General features: G+C 37.6%; 1 pseudogene; it reads right to left on the bottom strand.

Moving 5' to 3' along the window:
• Positions 1-2,054: 2,054 nt before the first annotated feature.
• LOC132297998 (small nucleolar RNA R71) lies at positions 2,055-2,153 on the bottom strand (annotated as a pseudogene).
• Between the last annotated feature and the right edge of the window lie 15,785 nt (positions 2,154-17,938).

Genomic DNA, 17,938 nt, shown 5'->3' with positions numbered 1-17,938 from the left:
GTATGCTAGAATAGATGTTCATGTGCTTGTCTCTAGATTTTGTGTTTTTTATGCATGTCTTTGTGTATTGATGCTATAGATCTAGAGATTGTCAAGACATAGTGCTTAATAGAATGCTCTTGTGGTTTATTTGATGGTTCATACTCATTTCTTGATAGATTGTGCCTCTCCCTTAGTTAAATTAGTTTAAATTCATGTCATTAGCTTAATTGTAGTGTAGTGGTAGTTTAGATGTTGAATGGGAGGACAATCCATACTTGTTGTTGATGTTCCATACTTATGAATGCAAGTGACATATTTCTCTAATTTTGTGATGTGATTGTATTGTGAGCTTAAAGAGGAATTAATGGCTTAGTTTGATCTATTGTGCTATTCATTGTATAGTTTAGACAATATATACTTAATTGGTCATCCACGCTTGTTCAAATAACCACACACACACCCTTGTTACAATACATGCTTAACCCCCTCATTAATCATTCATTAAGGGTGTAGAAGAGCAATGCTTAGTGGTGATCTCTAAACTCCAAGATCTCTCTCTCTTATTTCACTTCTATTGCATTCAATTGTTTTTTTTAGTCTAAATTGCATCTTAGTGTAATTCAACCACCAACCAATTTTTTGATCACTTGACCTACTAACCCTAATCTCGTTTCCATAACTTAATACGACCCACCAATCCCTTGGGATGATCCCTACTCACCCTTGCTATATTTTCAGTTAGCGGTAGTAGTGGCACTTATAAATGTAAAACTTGGCCACACTAATTTGCACACAAATTTGGTGATATGGTACGGCACTGCACCAAGTTTTTGGCGCCGTTGCCGGGGATTAATTGAAAGCAATGTCGTATTTATGGAATCAATTAGGAATTAGTACTCTTTTGATCGTGTCTTTCCTTTATTTTCATTTCCATTTTGGTTACTTATTGTGTTGATTCTTATTTGCCTAGGTGCATTGAGCTAGAAGTTGAGGAAAGGAGCATTTAGAGTAAGGAGCTAAGCAAAAGCAAAAAGAAAAAAAAGGAGAGAGCTAATATATAAATTTTTTTTTGCATGGCTAAAATTGAAAATTGAATTGAAGTGCTAAAGGACCCTTTGTGAGATCTTTCTAACTCAATCTCTAGTTAAATCGTCGGCCCACGTGGAGGCTTGTATTTCGATTCTTAGATAAATTGTGAGACTGCGTGGAGGCAATTTACTTTTCTTTGCATGATTATTCAAGCATGGGAGTATGGGATCATTGTATGTGGAAGAAGTTGTTGATTGTTGAATTGTTACGATAGTGAAGTGATTGTTGATTGTTTGCTACTTGTTTGTGTTTTATTTGTGCATGCATGGTTATAGGTCATTAAATCCTACTCTTATCACTCCTAATTTGCATCTTGAATCGGTTATTCGTAATCTAAGAGGAAGAGATAGTTCTCATCACTCTATTTCACCAATGGAGGATTTGAATGATAACAATGTAGAGAATATCGGTCATGTAGACCAATAAGGAATCCTCCATCCTAATGTGCATTATGATAACATGCAAGTACCATTAGGCATGCCAAGGCCATTCATTCATCCACCACAACAACAAGGCCAAGTTCTATTGGGAATGCCTCGGCCAATGTTTGTTCCACAACCTCCCATTATTCAAGGAAATCAAGGTGCCCATGTTGCACCTCCAATTGTTAATCCTCCCCTTGCTTTAAGAGATCACTATGTGCCTAATGAATATAATGCACCCACATGCATTTAATTGCCACCATTTAGAGCACACCACTATGAAATCAAACCACAAACCATCTAAATGCTTCCTAACTATCATGGACTTCCAAGTGAAGAACCTTATAAGCATTTGGATAAGTTTCTTGAAGTATGTTCTACCGTGAGATACACGGACATGCCGGAAGAGGTCTTAAGGCTTAAAGTTTTTTCATTCACCCTAAAAGATAAGGCAAAATATTGGTTTAACAATCTTAGGCCTTTTTCATTAACTTCTTGGGCAGAAATGCAACAAGAGTTCTTGAAGAAGTACTATCCAGTTTCTAAGACCAATGCCATGAGAACCTCAATTCGAGAGTTTTCACATGGGGATGGGGAAAAGTTCTATGAGGTATGGGAAAGATTCAATAAATTGCTTAGGAAGTGTCCACATCATGACATGCCCAAATGACAACTAGTCCAATATTTCTTTGAGAGCTTATCGGATAATTACAAGGGCATGGTTAATGCTTCAATGGGTGGCTCTTAAATTGATAGGCATGAGGATGACGTGTGGCATCTTTATGAGAACATGAGTAAAAATTCTTTGCATTGAACTTTATCTTCTAGGAACGGTAGAAATTCAAGTGGAAGGAAAAGCGTTGGCTTACATTAAGTTGACTATTCTAATGAAATAGCCGCCGAGATGAAATCATTATCTCAAAGGTTTGATCAATTTTTAATCAACCAAAACTCGGCAAACCAAGTATCTTCCTTCCCTAACCATTCCCATTATGTATCTAATGGATCACGTATGACTTGTCTAAGTGTTTTACATTCTACTTTCAATTGTCCCCAAGGAAAAGTGCAAAATAAGCATCATGAACAAGTTAATGCAACTTTTGTTAATCAAGAAAACAATCAAGTCAATGCAACTTTTGTTAATCAAGAAAACAATCCTTATGGTAATCATTATAATCCTAGTTAGAGGAATTATCCTAATTTTTCTTGGAAAAGCCAAGGGGAAGGCTCAAACCCTTCTCAAGGTAGTTTTCAAGGAAAGTATGTTCCGCCACCAATGCAAAACCAAGGTTCCCAAGGATTTAGACCATATCAATCACAAGGAAACCAATTCTCTAATTCTCATTTTCCAAATCAATCATATTTTCAAGGAAATTCTAGAAGTCCCACCTTTGAAGAGAAAGTTTTAACCACTCTAGGCACTCTAGAGGCAAACACTCAATTGCTTCATTCTCATTGTCAATCCACTTCCAAGCTAGAAACCCAAGTAGGGCAAATAGCTAGCACTTTAAATGCTAGAGAGAAAGGGAAAATGCCTTTGAATGCCCCACCAAAGCAACAATGTATTGTGGAGACTCATTCCTCATTGGAAGGCCACACAATAGAGCATGTCAATGTGGTGACAACCTTGAGAAGTGGGAAGATTGTGGACAACCAAGTAGGTATGTCCAATGAAGAGAGTGAACCGGTGCAACCCAAAGTTGACACCCGTCCCGTTTCTTATCATATTCCTCCTTCATTGCATATGCATGATTCTTTAAATGAGAATGTGTTGAAAAGTGATTTGAAAAGTGATCTTGAAAAGAAAAATCTTTACAATGATTTCAAAACCTCTTGTGTTAAAGAAACTTCAAAAAAAATTTCTGAAAAGGTTTTTGAACCAAAAGCTCCATTTCCCGATGCCTTAAAAGGATCCATTTCAATTGACAAGCAAAAGGCCAAAACCAATGAAATCATTAATGTGTTTAGGCAAGTGAAAGTGAATCTTCCACTTTTGGATGCAATCAAGAAAATTCTAGCCTATGCCAAGGTTTTAAAAGATCTTTGCACTCAAAAGAGGAAGAACAAAAGCTAAACACCTAGGAAAGTGATTTTAACCGAGCAAGTGAGCTCAATTTTGCAACATAACACTCTTCCAAAGTTTAAGGACCCAGTTCACCTACTACTTCTTGCATCATTGGTGACCATGTCATTAATTGGGCTCTTCTAGACTTAGGAGCAAGTGTAAACCTTCTTCCATACTCGGTATACATCAACTTAGGCTTAGGAGACTTGAAATCGACATCGGTGGTTTTGTAACTAGCTGACTGATCCATCAAAAAGCCTAAGGATATCATTGAGGATGTATTGATTAAGATTGATAAGTTTTTCTTCTTCGTTGATTTTGTTGTCATTGACACGGAACCGGTCCCAAATCTTAATAGCCAAATTCCCCGTTATCCTTGGCCGTTCTTTTTTGGCAACCGCGAATGCCAGCATTAATTGTAGGACTGGGATAATGAAAATCTCGTTTGGCTACATGAAGGTGAAGTTGAATATCTTCAATCCCACCCCCAATTCATTTGACAAGCATGAAGAAGTGAATGTTGTAGAGAAATGTCATGCTAACAATTGTGAAGGACTAGAGTCTTTACGTGAAACCAAGATTTTAAAAAGCTTATCTTCGACATTCAATTCTATGAAAGTTGTTTCAAAAGCTTGTTTTGAAAAGGCATGAAAGCCCAAAAATCATTTTGACCACGGACCAATAAGTTCCTTTGAGCCTAATCCAACAAGTTCTCTAAGGAACCATTTGTTGAGTGGAGCTCAAAGCATTCATCACCCCATTGAGGAGGGGTTGCACTACAAGATGTTTGATCCAGGCTAAAAGATCCCAACATCTTGCTAGAGTCGTTAAAAACTAGTGCATTTTGTAGGGTGTCACAACCCTATTCCTCCTTCATTTCTATTTTAAATTTCATTTCTTGTGAAGTCTAGATATTTGCTTTAGGGTTCATATGCATTGCTAGGAATTGTGGTCAGGATTGCATGCACTTTTATGTTGAAAAGGAGCATTTTGTCCAAGTTCGATTGATCTCCAAGGAGGTTCAATCGATCGAACTTCCCACCTACATAAAACCTGCATCCAAATCACCTCTCTGTCTCATCGATCCAAAAACCTGCATATTTTAGCTCTCTGTCCCATCGATCAAAGACATTCCTAGATCGATCTGAATTTCTTCGATCGATCCAACTTCACCATTGGATCGATCTACAGTGTCCAACACTTAGAAAAAATTTTGAACCCAAAAACCTGCATATCTTTGCTCTTTGTCAGATCAATCGAACATTTGTTCAGATTGATCTCAATTTTGGAATTCATCATTTTGGCTTTGTTTTGACTTTCAATTTCAAAAAAAAAAAAAAAAAATTTTTTTTAGAGGAGAGATCGATTTCAGTTCGATCGATCTGATTTTTCAGCTCGATCGATTGAACTGGTTCGGGAAGTTTTTAAAAAACAGAAGTCAAGGGTTTGTAGATCTATCCCAAAGATCGATCTACACCCTTTCAAACCCTCATCACTGCACAACCCATCTTCCCCATCTCTGGCAACTTTCTCTCATTGCGAATCACTCTCTTTCCTCTCGGATCTTGAGTTTCAGTGTCCTCTTCATCTTCATCTCATCTTATCCTTCGATTTTGGTAAAATCCAAACCTCTCTTGCTGTTTTAAGCTTCGATTTGATGCACGCATGATTCCATGTTAGATTTATGATGTTTTGATACTGAATATTTCCATATTTGAAGATTTGAAGCTTTATGTATATATATATATATGTATATATATCATTTTTGATTTTAAGTTTAAATTCTTGATTTTGGGGGTCACGGGCCAAGGAAGTGACCAAGGAGTGTTGATTTGTTGTATAAAAGGGCCCACAAGCTTTTTTGTAAGGCCCCCGTGCCATCCACGTCATAGATCTGTGACTATCCACGTTCTTCGCTCAGTTCGATCGATCGAACCTATTTCTCAGATTGATCTGAGTGAGACTGAGCTCACTTATTTCAGATCGATCGAATTCAGATCGATCTCATATTTCAGTGATCGATCGAACTTCACAGATTTCATACACACATTCCATGCATCTCTTGTTGTGTTTCATGCTATCTTTTACATGCCCAATGCCTATGTTTTCCACATTAGACGTATCTCATACACATACTGTCTAGCATGCTTCACGCCATTCCTTGTCACTTGCATAGATTCATGTTCCTTATCTATTTTGTCGATCTTATTTGACATACATGTGTCTATATTATGTGCTTTAATTCTTTATTCCGGCATTGACTTCTTTTTGAATTTCTTTTGCAGACCATGGTTAGAGTCAAGACTGTGGCTCGTGGGCATTATCACCACAGAGCCAGACGGAGATCTGACGACCAGGCAGGTCCATCTAGAGTCCGGGATCCCATTTTAGAGGACAGTCCAAGGAGAGTCCGTCAGAGGACAATGGAACCAGCAGAGCCCACTCCACCTCAATCTCCACTTTCTGACAATAGACTACATTCATCCTCTGAGACATCTCCTTCTCAGGTTGCGCACATTCCATTTCCATCACCACCACCAGCTCAGTCAACACACACACTCTAGATCGGCCATCGCTGAGATACTCAAGCCTTCAGGTGGCGCACGAGTTGGTCTTCGATATCGACTTCTTTTCCCGGTTGGTGCTTACCCGATCCGCTTATGATGATATCTTCTGGAGGGGCATTTTAGCCGTTCTTGCCCCTGTCACTTACCCAGTCTACCCGAGGCTAGTTCAAATGTTCTTCCAAAACCTTCGGCCTACCCCGAGTAACCTGGTGGTGCTGCGGACTACCGTCGATGGCCACCCCATTAGTATTATTGTAGACACCTTATCCAGATCTTGCTAGTGTCCACATCTCTGCCCTCCAGATCTTCAGGAGGCATATCCCACTTTTTACAGGCCTTCCTATTCATTCATGGTAGCAGTACTTATAGGTCACTATGCAGGTGGTGAGACTTTCGCCACTCGGACTTATCTGCTAGACGATATATGGTTCTTCGATTCGGTGCTATACCAAAATGTTTTTATGGCCGGCTATAAGATACAGAGGCGCGGTGACTATCTGATAGCCCTCTACGCCTTTTATACAGGGCATTGCGTATCTATTCCTGCGCTTATCTAGAGTGTTATGATGAAGCTATATGCTGATTACATCAGTAAGGCCAAGCCCATACAGGCTAAGTTTCTACCATTTGGCCACCTGATCACACAGATTTTGAGAGACCAGCGCTATCCCTTCTAGCTACGGGAGCGTTCTGAGTTTAGAGCCTGCTCCTTCAAGAAGATAGACTGGAATAAGAGCTACAAGGCTCTTATTAAAAGTCTATAGAATGATGCTGTAGAGGCAGTTGAGGAGCTTGAGAGAGACAAGCAGGAGGCAGCAGCGGCACCACAGCCAGACGAACCAGCAGCGGACAACGCAGCACTCGATTCAGCTGTCGTACATATTGATATTGATTTGGAGCATCCTGTAGAGGACGCAGAGCATTACTCTCCTATTGGGTCATCCATTCATGCAGAGGAGCAGGCTCATGATTATTAGTCTTCTGATTCATCCACACCTGAGGCTTCCGCTCATATACCCAGCTTTGGAGAGCGTCTTCAGACTTTGGAGGACACCATGGTATCTATCCGCGCAGAGATTGTTTCCCTCAGAGCTGACATTACTTCCCTCCACACAGATGTCATGGCTGCATTTCATGATCTATCCCGAGACATCCGCGGAGCACACCCTGCCCGTCCTGCCTCATCTACCTGAGATTTTTAGCCCTTTTTCTTATTATACTCGATATCTGTGATCCTATTTTTGCAGCCGATCTGTCGGCTTTGATCTTATAATGTACTATGCACTTTATTCTGCTTTATGTATGCTTTCTTTATGGATGTCATATTTTTATATTTTTATATCTGTCTATTTGACTCCATCAGGTGCATCTCAATGACTTTAGTGAGAGAGAATGCTGCCCGAACTTTTCAGGACCACCCTCTTTCCTCTCACCTTACTTTATTTTTTATCCCATTTACACTTGTATGTCCACTGTGCACTATTATTATCCCCTTTGTTGTCTAATGACCTTTTATCTAGTGCTATCCTTTCAGGACCATAGTTAATCCCAAGTTTGGGGGGGCTATCCCACCCACTTTGGATACTTCAATCCCGACCATTCTTTGCCTTAGCTGCACTGGTATACTCTTTCCTTTTGTTCTCTCTGCACATTGAGGACACTATGCCATTTAAGTTTGGGGATAATGATGTACGTTGCAGTGTTTGTTTTAAACTCAACATTTTTTAGTATGACTTGTGTATTTGAGAAATTTTCTATGTTTAGTCCATAATTAGCTATAATTTTGATCTTTTGAGGACTATATTGCTTAAAATTTAAAAATTGCTTGACTTGAGCGTCCAATACTCCTTGTATGCCTTGTGGATGCCATTTAGGAGTAAATTTTTTGAAAGATTGATATCTTGCTTGTACTTGAGGTCCATATCATCCTGATTTTGTGATTGTTTTGAGATTCACTCTAGGATTCTACACTAGCATAGGCACACACTAGCATTCAATTGTGGGGTACATACTTTGTTGATTATTGATTTGGTTATATCCTAATTGGGCTAGTAGTGCATTGAAAGTTTTCATTTTGACAAAAGTGGATAATAATCCCTTTTCATTGAGTAGCCGGGATTCTAGCTTCATCAAGCACTGAATTTCTCACTCCAAAAAGTGGAGGGCCCAAACTCTAGGTTAATAATTGTTAAAAAAAAAAAAAAAGAAGTTGCAAAAGCAATAAAAATGTGAGGACTTTTCTCAAAAGGTGAGAAGTGTGAAATGATTAGATGGCGGCTGTTTTGATTTGTAGCCTAATTGATTTGAGCTTGTACATTCGTAGGGGTGTTTAAACACCTAGTGCCCTAAAACCGCCTAGTTTGGGAGTCATTGACCTAACGCTCGACCTCATAAATCGCTAGAAAGCTTAATAGATCACTACATTGCACCATGCTTCCATCTTTGATCCTCAAAAAAAGGAAAAAAAAAAAAAAAAAAAAAAAAAAGAAGAAGAAAAAATCGAGTGGAAAGAATAAGCGCACCTAGTTTAATAAAAGGTCCACTCTTTGTTTTGATGATCGGGACTAGATTTGTATACTAGTTTGAGGGTAAGGATGTGCTCATTTCTTTAGTTGGCTTAGATAGAAACACACTTGATGTCGGTCCACTCAAAAGGATTCTAGTGTTGTTTTGATTTCCATGATCATTTTCTTGATGTGTGGAGGACCATATTTGCTTACTTAGTGTTGAAATTTTGGGAGATTGCTTAGAAATGGTTGAAAAATTGCATACTTGAGGTGGTTTTCTCCCGATGCTTGTTTGCAATATTGGTGCCTCTTTAGTGAGAATGAGCTTAATGTTTGTGGGTATCATTTTTGGAAACCCTTACGAGACTTCACTCATCCACTAGGGGTAACCTAAAAGTTTAAAAGGCTTGTTGCATATGCTAAATGCAATCGTGTTTCCTACGAAAGTGGCGTTATCCATTTATTGCTTTCTAGTTCATAATTGTATAGTTGTTTATTTCATTTCTTTACTTTGTAGTTCATTGCTAGGGACTTGCAATATTTAAGTTTGGGGGTGTGATGAGCACTGAAAAGTGCGCATTTAAACCCCTTAAGCTTGAACATTCTAGGACCTTTATCTATCTTATTTTCCCTCTTTAGACTAATTTCGTGTTATTATTCTTTTCAGGTACTTGTCCCCAAAATAAGCTAACTTAGCCAAATAAGAGCATAATTGAAGCAATCTTGAGATAAACCAAAGAAAGGAGCAAAGTGGGAGCAAAATGAAGCAAATGGTGCAAAATCAGCAAGTTCGATCGATCTCAGTCAATGTTCGATCGATCAAAGGTTCATCAATCTCAGCACTTCAAGATGGATCTAAGCTCTGTTGTCCTTATCCAAAGATCCCACAAAGTTCGATCGATCCAACTTTCTTGGAGATTGATCGAAAAGATTCCACCTTATCCATTTGTACCATCTAACCTACCACTTTTGTCTCTTTCCCAAAAATATCTCCAAAATATCTCAGATTTGTCTTTATCTAAAAAGACGCCGCCATTGAGGATCGATCCAACTTAGATTCGATAAATCTCAGCCATGTTCGATCCATCTCACCTCGAGTTCGATCGATTGAACTTCTCCAAATATGAGAAAATGCAATTTCTAGCTCATTAAAAGTTGTTTCATATCCAATCATTAGGGGGAATCTTGGTGCACGAGCCTAGATATTTGGGGGTGCCATTTGACCTACCTGTAAATAGAAAATGAGCCACTTTTACAAAGAAGTTTCACTAGACACAAATTTTTCATAGCCTTAGTGAGGAAGAAAAGAAGAGAGGAGGCTAGAGACACAAGCTTGGAGTTCTTCCATCCACCAAGAGGAGGAGCAATCTCTACCATGGAGTTAGCCCTTGGGGGTTAGAGGACACGATCCATGAGTGGCTAGATATCCTTTTGGGGGCTAGAGTTAGCCCTAAACATACTTTCTACATCTTGATTTATGTATTTTTGAGGGGATTTGTATTGTGATATATGTTTTGACATATTTATATGCATAGATCTTGTTTATTCAATTATTTGTGTGGTTTAATGCTTCCAATTGTTCATTTCATTCTATCCATATGTCCATGTATGCTAGAATAGATGTTCATGTGCTTGTCTTTAGATTTTGTGTTTTTGATGCATGTCTATGTGTATTAATGCTATAGATCTAGAGATTGTCAAGATATAATGCTTAATAGAATGCTCTTGTGGTTTATTTAATGCTTCATACTTATTTCTTGATGGATTGTGCCTCTCTCTTAGTTAAATTAGTTTAAGTTCATGTCATTAGCTTAATTGTAGTGTAGTGGTAGTTTAGATGTTAAATGGGAGGACAATCCATTCTTGTTGTTGATGTTCCATACTTATGAATGCAAGTGGCATATTTCTCTAATTTTGTGATGTGATTGTATTGTGAGCTTAAAGAGGAATTAATGGCTTAGTTTGATAGATTTTGCTATTCGTTGTATAGTTTAGACAATATATACTTAATTGGTTATCCATGCTTGTTGAAATAACCACACACATACCCTTATTACAATACATGCTTACCCCCTCTCATTAATCATTCATTAAGGGTGTAGAAGAGCAATGCTTAGTGGTGATCTCTAAACCCCAAGATCTCTCTCTCTCTCTTATTTCTCCTCTATTGCATTTAATTGTTTACTTTAATCTAAATTGCATCTTAGTGTAATTCAACCACCAACCAATCTTTTGATCACTCAACCTACTAGCCCTAATCTTGATTCCACAACTTAATACGACCCACCAATCCCTTAGGATGATCCCTACTCACCCTTGCTATATTTTTAGTATAACAGGCTAGAACTTACCTTGTATAGTAGATAAAATAACTAACTATTTCATAATTTTTAATGAGATAACACCTCCAGCCAAAATAAATTCTTTACCAGAATTGATATGACCTGCAAAATCAAAGTCTTTATATCCAAACACCTCAATAAATCACTATTACTGTAAATAAGTATTAATTCCATGATATGCTAAGAACTAAAAATAGCTTATATATATATATATATATATATATTTCTTTTTCCAGATGGTATAATAGCTTAAAATTTCCTAAATACACTAATGTTATGTCGACAAGTGCATACTTGATCGTACAATAAGCTTCTAACAATACGAGCACAATACTTAATGGTGTCCCTTTTTTATTTTTATTTTTATTTTTATTTTAATGTTAACTCTTTTCAATGAGAAGCATTTCTAAGAAACATAAATTTGCTCCCACTAGCCTTGAAGTAAATGCACTTATAAACAATGTACTACATGAGATGTCACCGCATGATTAAACTTTAATTGCCACTTTCTCAATGCTCACTGTAAGACATATATGGGATGTTCAATCTATATATACATTTCCTTTTACATCAAAATAAAATGTAAACAATTAATTTTAACAACCGTAAGGTCCAAACTGAAACAAAAGAATCTAAAGTCTTTAGACCTATCTCTATAACACAATAAAATATTCAGTTAATGATTCTAGGTCTAAATTTTATTTTCTTCTTGCGGAGTATAGATTCTAACTTCAACTTTACATCCCAAGACTTGAAAATGTCTTAAACTAAGTTTTCTACCTGTCAACAATTCAAAAGTTTTGGGTACTGCAACTAGGGTCAGTAGGTCGAGTGATCAACAAACGGTTGGTTGGTTAAGTAAACTAGAGAGCAACTAAATTAAACTAAGTGCTTGAATGTAATAAGAGTAAGCAAGAGAGAGAGAGATCTTGGGGTTTAGAGGTCACCACCAAGCAATGCTTTTCTACACTTCCAACTAGTGACTAATGAGGGTAAAGTATGTTGCAATATTTGTGTGTATGTGCTTAATTGATTCAATTAGTAGGGGTGACCAATTTAAGCATACATTGTCGAATCAACATGTAAAAAGCACAATACATCTAGCAATTAAGTATATATTATCTAAATGGCATGTGAGAAGCACAACATATCTAGCAAGTCATTAATCCTTTCATTAAGTTCACAAGCCAAACACACCATAAGGTTAGAGACATATGCTACTTGCATTCAAAAGTATGGAACATTAAACAACTAGTATGGATTGTCCTCTCATCTAACAATTATGCTATCACTACACTACAATTTAAACTAGTGGCATGAAATTAAATTAACTAAGCTAAAAGAGAGGCATAATCCATCAAGAAGTAAGCATGGACCATCTAAAAAATCACAAGAGCATTCTTTTAAGCACAATGTTTTAACAATCCCTAAATCCATAGCATTAAAACACATAGACATGCATCAATTACACAAGAAATCGAGGTAAACACATGGACATCTATTCTACCGTACATAGACATATGGATAGAATGAAATGATTGATTGGAAGCATTAAACCACATAAATCATTGAAGAAACAAGATCTATATGTATAAAAGTGTCAAAACATTAATTACAATACTAATCCCTCAATAATACACAAGATTAAGATATAAAAAGCATGCTTGGGGCTAACTCTAGCCCCAAGAGGATGTCTAGCCACTCATGGCGATGATGCTCCAACCCTCAAGGGCTAATTCCATGGAAGAGGTTTGCTCCATGTTGATGAAGATCTCCAATGGTGTCTCTAGCCTCTTCCTCCTCTAAGCTTCCTCTCCAAGAGATGATATGAAATTAATGTTGGCCCCTTTTTGAAAAAACAATCCTTATCCTTATATAGGTAGGTTAAAATGCCACCCAAAATCAGCTGAGGTCATGCACACACTTTTCCCTAATGATTGGATAAAGGACAACTTTTAATGAGATGGAATTTTAACTTTTTCGCACTGGAGGAAATTCGATCAATTGAACCTTGAACTTTGATCGATCGAAAGTAAGTGAGATCAATCGGACTTAGGCTGGATCGATCCAACTGACTGAGCTTTTTGGAAAAAGACAAATCTGAGATATTTATGGGAGATATTTATGAGAAAAGGACAAAAGTGGTTAGTGGGTGGTACAGCTGTGGATAAGATCAATCATTTGAATAAGGATAAAAGTGTTTGATCGATCGAAGGATGGTGTATGATCGATTGAACTTTTAGAGCTTTATGCTTTTGGGTCAAGGCTTGGATCTATCTTGAAGTGCTGAGATCGATCATTGTTCGATCGATCGAACCTTGAATTTGGATCGATCGAACTTGCTGCTTTGCTTCATTTTGCTTCTTTCTTCCTCCATTTTGCTCATTTCTTTATTTAATCTCAGAATTGCTTTAATTAAGCTCTTATTTGGCTGAGTTAGCTTATTTTCGGGATAAATGCCTGAAAATGGAAATAATACGAAATCAATCTAAAATGGTAAAGGAAGATAGATAAAGGTACTAGAATGCCTAAGCTTAAATGGTTTAAATACGCACTTTTCAGTGCTCATCACACCCCCAAACTTAAATATTGCTAGTCACAAGCAATGAACTAGAAAGTAAAGGAATGAAATGAACAACTATACAACTATAAACTAGAAAACAATAAATGGATAACGCCACTTTCGTAGGGAACACGATTGCATTTAGCATATGCAACAAACCTTTTAAACCCCTAGGTTACCCCTAGTGGAAGAGTGAAGTCTCTTGAGGGTTTCCAGAAATGGTACCCACAAACATTAAGCTCATTTTTTCAAAAGAGGTACCAATATCGCAAACAAGCATTGGGAGAAAACTACCTCAAGTATGCAATTTTTCAACCCTTTCTAAGCAATCTCCTAAAATTTCAACATCAAACAAGCAATTATGGTCCTCCACACATCAAGAAAATGATCATGCAAATCAAAACAACTCTAGAATCCTTTTGAGTGGACCGGCATCAATGTGTTGCTATCTTAGCCAACTAAAGAATTAATCACATCCTTACCTTAAAACTAGCACACAAATATAGTACCAATCATCAAGACAAAAAGTGAACCTTTTATTAAAGCTTTATTGTTCTAGGCGCGCTTATTCTTTTCACTCGATTTTTTTTTTTTTTTTTTTTTTTTGAGGATCAAAGATGGAAGTATAGTGCAATGTGTTGATCTCTTAAGCTTTTTAGCAATTCATGAGGTCGAGCTTTAGGTCAATGACTTCCAAACTAGACGGTTTTAGGGCACTAGGTGTTAAGACACCCCTACGGACTTACAAGCTCAAATCAACTAGGCTACAAATTAAGACAACCTCTATCTAATCATTTTCCACTTCTCACCTTTTGGGAGAAGTCCTCACTTTTTATTGCTTTTTCTTTTTCTTTTTTTTTTTTTATTTTTTTAAACAAGTTTAATTATTAACCTAGGGTTTGGGCCCTCCACCTTTTGGCGCGAGAAGTTTAGTGCTTGATAAGGCTAGAATCCCGGCTACTTAGTGAAAAGGGGTTGTTATCCACCTTTATCAAGAATGAAAGCTTTCAATGCACTACTAGCCCAATTGGGATATAACCAATTCAATAATCAACAAAGCATGTACCCCACAAACGAATGCTAGTGTGCATCTATGCTAGTGTAGACTACTAGAGTGAATCTCAAAACAATCACAAAATCAAGATGATGTGGACCACAAGTGCAAGCAAGATATCAATATTTCGAAAAATTTACTCCTAAATGGCATCCACAAGGCATATAAGGAGTATTGGATTCTCAAGTCAAGCAATTTTTAAATTTTAAGCAATATAGTCCTCAAAAGATCAAAATCATAGCTAGATGCAGACCAATCATAGAAGTATCACTCAAATACACAAGTCATGCTAAAAATTTGAATTTAAAACTAGCACTATAGAGCACCATTCCCCCCAAACTTAAATTGCACAATGTCCTCAATGTGCAAAGAGAACAAAGGAAAGAGTATACCAGTGCAACTAAGCAAGAATGATCGGGATTGAAGTATCCGAAGTGGGTGGCATGGCCCCCCCAAACTTGGGATGAACTGTGGTCCTGAAAATTGGCACTTGGATAAACTTATCAGATAACAAAATAGGATAATCAATGCACAGTGGTCATGCAAGTGTAAATGGGATAAACAGATAACGAAATGAGAGACGTATAAGGGTAGTCTTGGAAATTGGGTAGCACTCTCTTACTGAAGTCACTATGATGCACCTGATGGAGTTAAAAGGATAGTTGTATCAATAAAAACATACGACATCTATCATAGATAAAAACAAAAATAAAGTGCAATACATCCATGTCAAAGCTGACAGACCCGGCTGCAAAAATAATAGTATGACAAGTGTAGCAGACACACAACATATATATAGAGCATAAAGAGATAAAGAGACTAGAAGTCTCAGGTAGAGGGAGCTCCACGGATCTCCCTGACTAAGTCATCAATGGCAGTCAAGATCTCCGTACGAAGGCGAGAAATGTCAGCTCTAATGGCAACTGTCATATTTAAACGAAGGGTGGTAAGGGCGGCTCTAAAGGCAACCAGCATATCCTCCAAACTTCGAAGGTGCTCTTCTAAGCGACATATCTGATCATAAGCCTCTGGTGTGGCTGAAGTAGAAGAGCTGTTATTCTTAGTCATGATCTGCAAAAGGAAATCTTGTAATGGGAGTGAGTGCTAGAATAAATAATTGAAAGCACAATAGAAACATGTATGTCAAATAAGATAGACAAAATAGAGATGACATGAATCTATGTAAGTGATGGGATGTGAAACATGCTAAGCAATATAAGTATGAATTGCTTCTAATATGGAATATCACAGGCATTGGGCATAGATATGATAGCATAAAATGAATACTAGATGAATGAAGTGTGTATGTGAAATTCGATCGATCAGAAAAGAAATGAGATCGATCTCATAGATTTGATCGATCTAAAGCATAAGTTCGATCGATCGAACTATGTTCTATGAAAAATAAGGAGGCACAGATCTGTGACTGTGGAAACAAGGGACCCACATGAGCATGTTCGAGGGCCCAGGTATACAACAAACATCAATTCCAACCACCTGGAATGGTCCACACTCCCAAAAATCAGAAAAACTCATGACAATGGACCTGGCATAAAGATGGATATAGACATATGTACACGAAAGACTTAAAGCTTCGTCCATGGCCACTAATCTTGATGAAAATTTGAACAAATCAGACACTAGGAGCATATTCTTAGTAAAGAAAGGTGTGAAGACAGCTCTAGGGTCTTGGATCTTACCTTGAATCAAAGAGAGGAGGGATGCACTACGAAAAGGAGGAAGATCCAAGAAAAGAGAGAATGAAATAGTATCATTAATTATGTTTAAAGACTATTGCTCATTAGTTCGATCGATCGAAAGGTAGTGTTGGATTGATCGAACTGTCTCTCTCTTAAAATAGAGTCACAATAAAGTCAGAATAATGAAATGCAAAATCGAGATCGATCGAAAAAATAATTTGATCGATCCAGTAGAGGCAAGAGTATGCAGGTTTTTGGTTCAGAAAATGGCTAAGTGCTGGAACTTGAGATCGATCTAACATTAAAGTTGGATCGATCGAAGGTTTTTAGATTGATCATGAAATGAGTTCGAATGATGGGACCGAGAGCTGATTTTGGATACAAGTGGATGCAGGCTCAAAATTTTTCTAAGTGTTGAGTCCTAAGATCGATCGAACCTGGAAGTTGGATCGATCGAAGATATCTGATCGATCTTGGAGTTGGCTCGAACGATGGGACAGAGAGGTGATTTGGATGCAGGTGGATGCCGGCTCAAAATTTTTTTAAGTGCTGAGTCCTAAGATCAATCGAACCTAGAAGTTGGATCGATCGAAGATATCTAATCAATCTTGGAGTTGGCTCGAACAATGGGACAGAGAGGTGATTTGGATGCAGGTTTCTGCAGGTCAAAATTTTTTCTAAGTGTTGAGTGCAATCCACAGTTCGATCGATCGAACTCCAATGTGAGATCGATCGAACTTTGCCAAATGCTTAATTATGACATAAAAGCTTATGCAATCCTCACCAAAGTTCCTTGAAATGCATATGAACCAAAAACAAGTAACTAGACTTTGCAAGAAATGAAATGAAAGATAGAAATGGGGGAAGAATAGGGTTTTGACGCCCTATGAATGCTTTTGCTAGTCTTTAACGTCTCTAGCAAGACATTGGGTTCTTTTAGCCCGGATCAAAGATCTTATAATGCATCCCCTCCTTGTTGGGGTGATGAGTACTTTGAACTTTTCCCAACAAATGGTTCTTTGAAGAACTCGTTGGATTAAGCTCAAAAGGAGTATTTGGTTCATTGTCAATGCTATGTTCTATGTGCTCATACACCAGGTCAACTAAATGTGCAGCTTCAAAATGTCTTTGAGAGACTTGACCCTCGATGTAAGGTTTCAACCTCTACCCATTAACCTTAAAAATGTTTCCCTTTTTAAAATTTTTTATTTCAACCGCCCCATGAGGTGCAACACAAATGATTTCATGAGGACCTTCCCATTTAGTTCTCAATTTCCCCGGAAAAAGTTTAAGTCTAGAGTTAAAAAGCCAAGCTTTTTGACCAGGTTCCAAAGTCTTTTTCATAATATGCTTGTCATGAAAGGTTTTGGTTCTCTCTTTGTAAAGTTTGGCATTGTCATAGGCATTGTGTCTCAATTCTTCTAACTCACTCAATTAAAGAAGCCTATTCTCTCCGGCTTTATCAAGGTCAAAATTGAGCTTTTTAACCGCCCAAAAGGCTTTGTGTTCTAACTCAACCGGGAAATGACAAGGCTTTCCATATACAAGCCTATAAGGAGACATGCCAATGGGGGTCTTATATGCCGTCCGATAAGCCCACAAAGCATCATTTAATTTCCTTGACCAATCCTTTCGGGTAGTGTTAAC

Source organism: Cornus florida, unplaced genomic scaffold, assembly GCF_030987335.1.
Source record: "Cornus florida cultivar Cherokee Brave unplaced genomic scaffold, ASM3098733v1 CherokeeBrave_3.0.0_Hap2_Chr02, whole genome shotgun sequence".
NCBI lineage: Eukaryota > Viridiplantae > Streptophyta > Magnoliopsida > Cornales > Cornaceae > Cornus > Cornus florida.
This window is presented reverse-complemented; position numbering and strand designations above follow the sequence as displayed.